At 44.8% G+C, this 6,742-nt stretch overlaps 1 pseudogene; it reads left to right on the top strand.

Annotated features, from left to right (window-relative positions):
• Positions 1–1,462: 1,462 nt before the first annotated feature.
• Positions 1,463–1,596, top strand: LOC141124371 (U2 spliceosomal RNA; annotated as a pseudogene).
• The last annotated feature ends 5,146 nt before the right edge of the window (positions 1,597–6,742 follow it).

Here is a 6,742-nt window from a genome sequence, read left to right as displayed (position 1 = left end):
TCTGTGCATAACAATCACAATTTTACCACGTGCATTGTTCCACGGCTATGCGTGCCGCATTACTGCTCTATTTCGGGCCACCAAAAGTGTCCCAGGCCTTTTACAATCTTATACGGTATACTCCAAAAAAAAAAAAAATGCCGCCGATAGAGTGTTTGGGTTTGGCTTGAGGAAAAGGTGGCAATCCTACTTACACAGAAGATGTGCACCTCACCTCACCTACTGACAGCCTAAAGATTTACTGCTGCTCTGGGGCTCTGAGCTTCGGCAAATTTAAAGCACACACTGATTTTGATAAATAATTGTTATTGTGGAATGTGCAGTATGTTCCTTGCTAAAGAACATTATTTTTTTATCATTTTGTTATGGGTAAAGTTTCGCTTTAACAAAAGACAGAGTTCAAAAAACATCTCTGACAGGTCCCAAATGCATGCTTTATTATTTTTGCCTATGTCCTTTTACAATTTGCAACATCCATATACAGTAGCTCCTTTCCTGCTCCAAGCATCAGCACCTGCTATGCACAGACTCTGCATCCTCCACATTCCTCGTCTCGTGCAACTTGTTGTTAAGTCATTTATGCAGTGATATCCAAAGAAAAACGAATGTTACAATTACAACCCAATTTGGCTCAGGTGACTTATTAAATATTCTGTAACAAATAAAAATAAAACCTTCCCATTTTGTGTCTTATTATAGAAATAGACCAATTTTATGGCAGCTGCATCCTCTTTCAGAATGCAGATGGCTGAATCTTGAGGTATACAAGGCTGCCCTCTGCTGGGTGTTTTTTAAAGTTCTTTTTTTCCCCCCCTTTAAATCACAGCCAAAGCAAATTTTATAGAATCACAGCTACTGGAGATGACAAATCTGATTTGAGCGGAGATAGATGTCACGTTATTGAAATGTATTTGAAAAAAAATAAAGTTAGTATTTCTCACTGTGAAATGTTGCCACATGTAGAGGTAGAGTATATATGCATATATATTTAATAAACAGTCTTTTTCTTTTTTTTTCAGTGACAGAATCTATTTTGAAGTATTTCAAGATGAAACAACCAAACAAAACCATGTAGTCATAAAATAAACTCGGCGAGGATTATTTTTTGTAAGCGCATTAGGAAAAATTTCAACCACTTTTTTTTTTATTTATTATTAAACACATTTATTTCTTATTGTAAATTATTATTTTAACCACTTTGCTACCGGAACAATTTTTTCGCACCCACGATAAAATCTGCTTTTGGCTGGAAAATGATTTAAAGCTGAACTTTGGGCCCCAAAAATGTTCATTTAAATATTACCTACAAAGAATATACATTCACTTTATGTGCACTAAATGCCTTTACCCACCCAGATATTATTTTGTAAAGTAGCAGAGACATCATCACTGTGCTGTTCATAGCCTGTGCAGGGAGCAGAGCCCTGGGAGGAATTTCCCCTGGTCCTAGCCAAAAGGCTTGATCGCTTCTCGGCCTTTTGGCTAAGATCAAGTATAGTATCTGTTCTTATCAGTTGCCAGGAGGTGGCGCTTGCTTGTGTCCCTGATCTACAGCGAAGTGGTATCAGGGATGGCGGAGGCTATGCAAAACCTGCTGTTGTTAAGGTAACCTGGAGCAGTTCGTAGCCGAAAGGGAAGCCTTCTGATGGGGATGGAGAACCACTTGGTCCGGCTGAAGGGTCGGGTCCCTGGCCTAGATTGGGGTAGCTCTAGCTCCGTTCAGTTTTTCAGGGAGAGAACACTTACTCCTCCTTGGGGAGGGGGGGAGTCGTTAGTATCTCCCGATTGTAATTAGGTAGGAGGGATGGGAGCAACGGTGGGGCTTGATGGTAAAGGGCTCTCACCAAGCTTCCAGAACTCTAGGCCTTTCTGGTTGGGGTGGGGGCTGCTGTGGTCTGGGCTGGGGGCTCAGGGTTGCACAAAAAGCCAGTGGTGAATGTGCCCCTGAAGTGGCAGTTCAGGGGTGCCATACAGTCACAGTGTTTCGGCACTTGATTTATGGCAATATATTTACCACCGCTCAGGACGATCCAAACCAAGGTGTATAGATCCTCCACCTCCAGAGAGTGGAGAGCTCCAGGTGCTGGCAATTGCTAGTTAAGCTATGAGTAAGCACATGTAAGTGTGAAACGCGTCAGCTGCTGTTCTGTACCACCCACAGTGGTGTCCTATGTACCCCATGATCCTGTTTCACGAATAAATAGACAAATATAATTTATTCCGGTGTGCGGCTGTCCAGATCTCTTCATCCATCCATACTTGATTTATGGCACCATGGTCATTTCACCACACGCCTTTTGGCTAGGACCAGACCTTCAAGAGAATGGACCCAAGTGCAGTACCTCAGTCCCCGTCTGGAGCCTAACGCCCCGGGGGATCAGGGTAAGGTCCTTCCCTAGTGGAGGATCAGTGTAACACCCGTTGCACGTTTTTGTGTTTCACTCTTTATGTGTGTGTACTTTTTTTGGCACCGGGTGGAAGTTTTTGGGTGTGTTTTGCACTCCATTGGCTTTTCAAAAGAAAAAAAAAAGAGCTCTGGGAGGGACTGAGCAGGCTCCACCCACAATAGGAGAGGGCAGGGACAAGACCAGTCTTCCTTTGTACAAGGAGAAAGAGCAGCAGTGAGCGGTCTTTATTACAGGAAGATACTGCAAAAAAGGAAAAGTTTCAACCTGGATTACTGTACAGATCTGGAAGAAATGCACCAAGGTACGAAGAATATACATGCTTCTTGTATTTAGACAATATCGGGGGATTTTCTAAAATTGGAGCACTCAGAATCTGGTGCAGCTGTGCAATTAACTACTTAAAGCGGTAGTAAACCCGCTGACTTTTTTTTTCCCTACACCTGTAAGGGAAAAGGGGAAAAGGCATAATGAGCTAGTATGCACCGCATACTAGCTCATTATGAGATACTTACCTTAGAACGAGGCGCCGGCATCTCGCCCTGTCCACGCCGAGGGAGCTGACATTTCCCCTCGGCGTGCCTTCCGGGTAAAAAAGTCTTCCGTGCGCATGGGCGGGAGTGACGACATCGCAGCTTCAGCCACTCACAGCACCGGAGCCGCGATGTCGTCACTCCCGCGCATGCGCGTGGGAGACTTTTTTCTGCTGGGCTTTCAGCCGAGAATCCCCATGTGCGCATGCGCCGCTGCAGTCAGCGGCCCATTGCGAGGGGAATATATCCTAAACCGTACAGGTTTAGGAGATATTTTTTTAACCTACAGGTAAGGATTATTATAGGCTTACCTGTAGGTAAAAGTTTAAAAAAAGTGGTATACAACCGCTTTAAAGTGGAGTTCCACCCTAAAAAAAAAAAAAAATTGCATCAAAAAACTCCTTTTAAGCTATAAACAAACATTTGGAGGAAATTTTTTTTTATACTTACCCTAAACGCCCTGTTGCTATGTAGTCCTTGTAATCTGCCACTTCCTGGTCCGCGGAGCTCTTCATGACTTCCTCCCTCGCCTATGCTCCTGGGAAATGATGACACAACATTTCCCAGGAGTCTTTGGGCAGTACCGTGATTAAAAATCACTACGGCCGCCGCATGCACTTCTCCAAAGCTAATCCAAGAAGCGATCTGGATTAGGCTTCACATGCCCACAATCATGATGGCAACACCCACAAACGGGAGAGAATATTACAGTAAGACATTTATATTTTACCGAAATTGATCATGATCATTTTATACTCCATTTTTTAATAAATTAGTAATAATGCTAAGATCAATTAAAATAAATAAATAAATGTTTTCACCGGAACCTCGCTTTAACGACCAGCCGCCACAGTTGTACTGCGGCAGGTTGGCTCCCCTGTGCGAATCGCTGTCATTGTACATCAGGGTGCGTACACAGCGATCATTGACCGCGCATGCCCATTCGCTAGCGGGGGAGCCAATCAGTGGGTCCGGTGGACTCGATGTCCGCCGGTTACTCGCGATCGCTCCACAGAGAGGCAGAACGGTGATCTGTCAATGTAAACAAACAGATCCCAGTTCTGTCAGAAGAGTAGAGTGAGATTGCCTGTTCCTAGTTATTAGGAACAGCGATCTCTCTCTACTCCCAGTCAGTACACTCCCTCCACAGTTAGAAAAACCTCCCAGGGAACATTTAAATCCTTGATTGCCTCCTAGTGTTAACCTCTTCATTTTTATAGCACTGATAGCTGTATAAATGTCACTGGTCCCAAAATAGTGTCAAAAGTGATCTGTCCACTGCAATGTCGCAGTCCCGCTAAAAAAAAGCAGATCGCCACCATTACTAGTAAAAAATAAATAAATAATAAAAATGCCAGAAATGTATTCCCTATTTTGTAGATGCTATAACCTTTGCGCAAACCAATCAATACACACTTATTGCGTTTTTTTTTTTACAAAAAATATTTAAAAGAATACATATTGGCCTAAACTGATAAAGACGTTTATTTTATTTTTTTTTTTTGGATATTTATTATAGCAAAAAGGAAAAAAATAGTTTTTATTTTAAAATTGACGCTCTTTTTTTTTTTTTATAGTGCAAAAAAAAAAAAACCACATCAAATACCACCAAAAGAAAGCTCTATTTGTGGGGAAAAAAAGGACATACATTTTGTTTGGGTACAGAGTCACTCGACCGCGCAATTGTCAGTTAAAGCAACGCAGTGCCATATTGCGAAAAATGGCCGGGTCATTAAGGGGGTAAATCCTTACGGTCCTTAAGTGGTTAAAGTGGTTCTAGAGGCAGAAGTTTTTTTATCTTAAAGCATTCTATACAGTAAGATAAAAAATATCTTCTGTGTGCAGCAGCCCTCCTCAGCCCCCCTAATACTTACTTGAGCCCCATCACCATCTAACGATGCTGCACAAGTGCCTTAGCTGTCCGGGACTCTCCCTTCTGATTGGCTGAGACACAGCAGCAGGCGCCATTGGCTCCCATTGCTGTCCAGCAAAGTCAGTGAGCCAATGAGGAGAGAGAGAGGGGGCGGGCCGAGCTGCAGCTCCGTGCCTGAATGGACAGACAGAGCAGCGGCTCGGCTTGGGTGCCCCCATAGCAAGCTGCTTGCTGTGGGGGCACTCAGTAGGTGGGAGGGGCTAGGAATGCCGAGGGGGACCCGAGAAAAGGAGGATCTGGGCTGCACTGTGCAAAACCAACTGTACAGAGCAGGTAAGTGTAACATGTTCGCCATTTGTAAACAAAAAAATCCCAAGACTTTAATATCACTTTAAGCTTTGACAATAAAACCTGGATGCTGTTTCTGTGCAGAGCTGCACCAGATTTTGCACTCTCCAGTTTTATTAGAACCCCCCCCCCATGTGTTTATCCCAGAGTCCAGGGAGGATGGGGAAGTGATCAGCCACCCACTGCCTCCTGGAATGTCCAAGATTGCAGCAAGGGATGAAGTATTGCGTGATTTTGATACTTCATCCCCCACAAGATCCTTGTGGGGGATCCAGACATGCAGGGCCGGATTAAGAACATCATGGGCCTGATGCTGAGGATTATGGTGGGGCTTTTTATTAAAAAAATAAAATAAAAAAAATAATAATTAACAATGCAAACAAATTTTTGTTATAACAAATTGAATTAAATAGAGAGAGGATGAGAGAGAGAGAGAAAGGGGATGGGAGAGGGGTGAGGGGTAAGGGAGGGAGGCTGAGAGATAGAGGGGGAATAGAGAGAGAGAGAGAGAGGATGGGAATGAGCATGCGTGGAAGTGACAGCAACACAGCCTGGCCAACGCAAGTGACCGAAGGCACAGAACCCGGAAGGAAGACAGGGTGAAGATGGAACAAATGTGTGCCCATTCTAGAGCTAGTAGCATTGAGGATATTCAATATCATTTTAAAGAACTGTTTTTGTGTGTAAGAGGCATAGGGGAGGAGTATGGGTGGTATAAAAGTGGGAAGTATGTGCAGGTGAGGGAGAGGAATGTGGAGGGTATAACAGTGGGCACTATGTACAGGAGAGGAGTGTGGAGGGTATAACAGTGGGCACTATGTACAGGAGAGGAGTGTGGAGGGTATGACAGTGAGCAGTATGCACAGGAGAGGAGTGTGGAGGGTACGACAGAGGGCAGTATGTACAGGAGAGGAGTGTGGAGGGTATGGCAGTGGGCAGTATGCACAGGAGAGGAGTGTGAAGGGTATGACCGTGGGCACTATGTACAGGAGAGGAGTGTGGAGGGTATGACAGTGAGCAGTATGTACAGGAGAGGAGTGTGGAGGGTATGACAGAGGGCAGTTTGTACAGGAGAGGAGTGTGGAGGGTATGACCGTGGGCAGTATGTACAGGAGAGGAGTGTGGAGGGTAGGACAGAGGGCAGTTTGTACAGGAGAGGAGTGTGGAGGGTATGACAGTAAGCAGTATGTACAGGAGAGGAGTGTAGAGGGTATGACCGTGGGCAGTATCTACAGGAGAGGTGTGTGGAGGGTATGACAGTGGGCAGTATGTACAGGAGAGGAGTGTGGAGGGAATGACAGTAAGCAGTATGTACAGGAGAGAAATGTGGAGGGTATGCCAGTGAGCAGTATGCACAGGAGAGGAGTTTGAATGGTAAGACAGTGGGCAGTATGTACAGGAGAGGAGTGTGGAGGGTATGACCGTGTGCGGTATGTACAGGAGAGGAGTGTGGAGGGTATGACAGTGAGCAGTATGTACAGGAGAGGAGTGTGGAGGGTATGACAGAGGGCAGTTTGTACAGGAGAGGAGTGTGGAGGGTATGACCGTGGGCAGTATGTACAGGAGAGGAGTGTGGAGGGTAG

Source organism: Aquarana catesbeiana, linkage group LG01, assembly GCF_042186555.1.
Source record: "Aquarana catesbeiana isolate 2022-GZ linkage group LG01, ASM4218655v1, whole genome shotgun sequence".
Lineage (NCBI taxonomy): Eukaryota > Metazoa > Chordata > Amphibia > Anura > Ranidae > Aquarana > Aquarana catesbeiana.
This window is presented reverse-complemented; position numbering and strand designations above follow the sequence as displayed.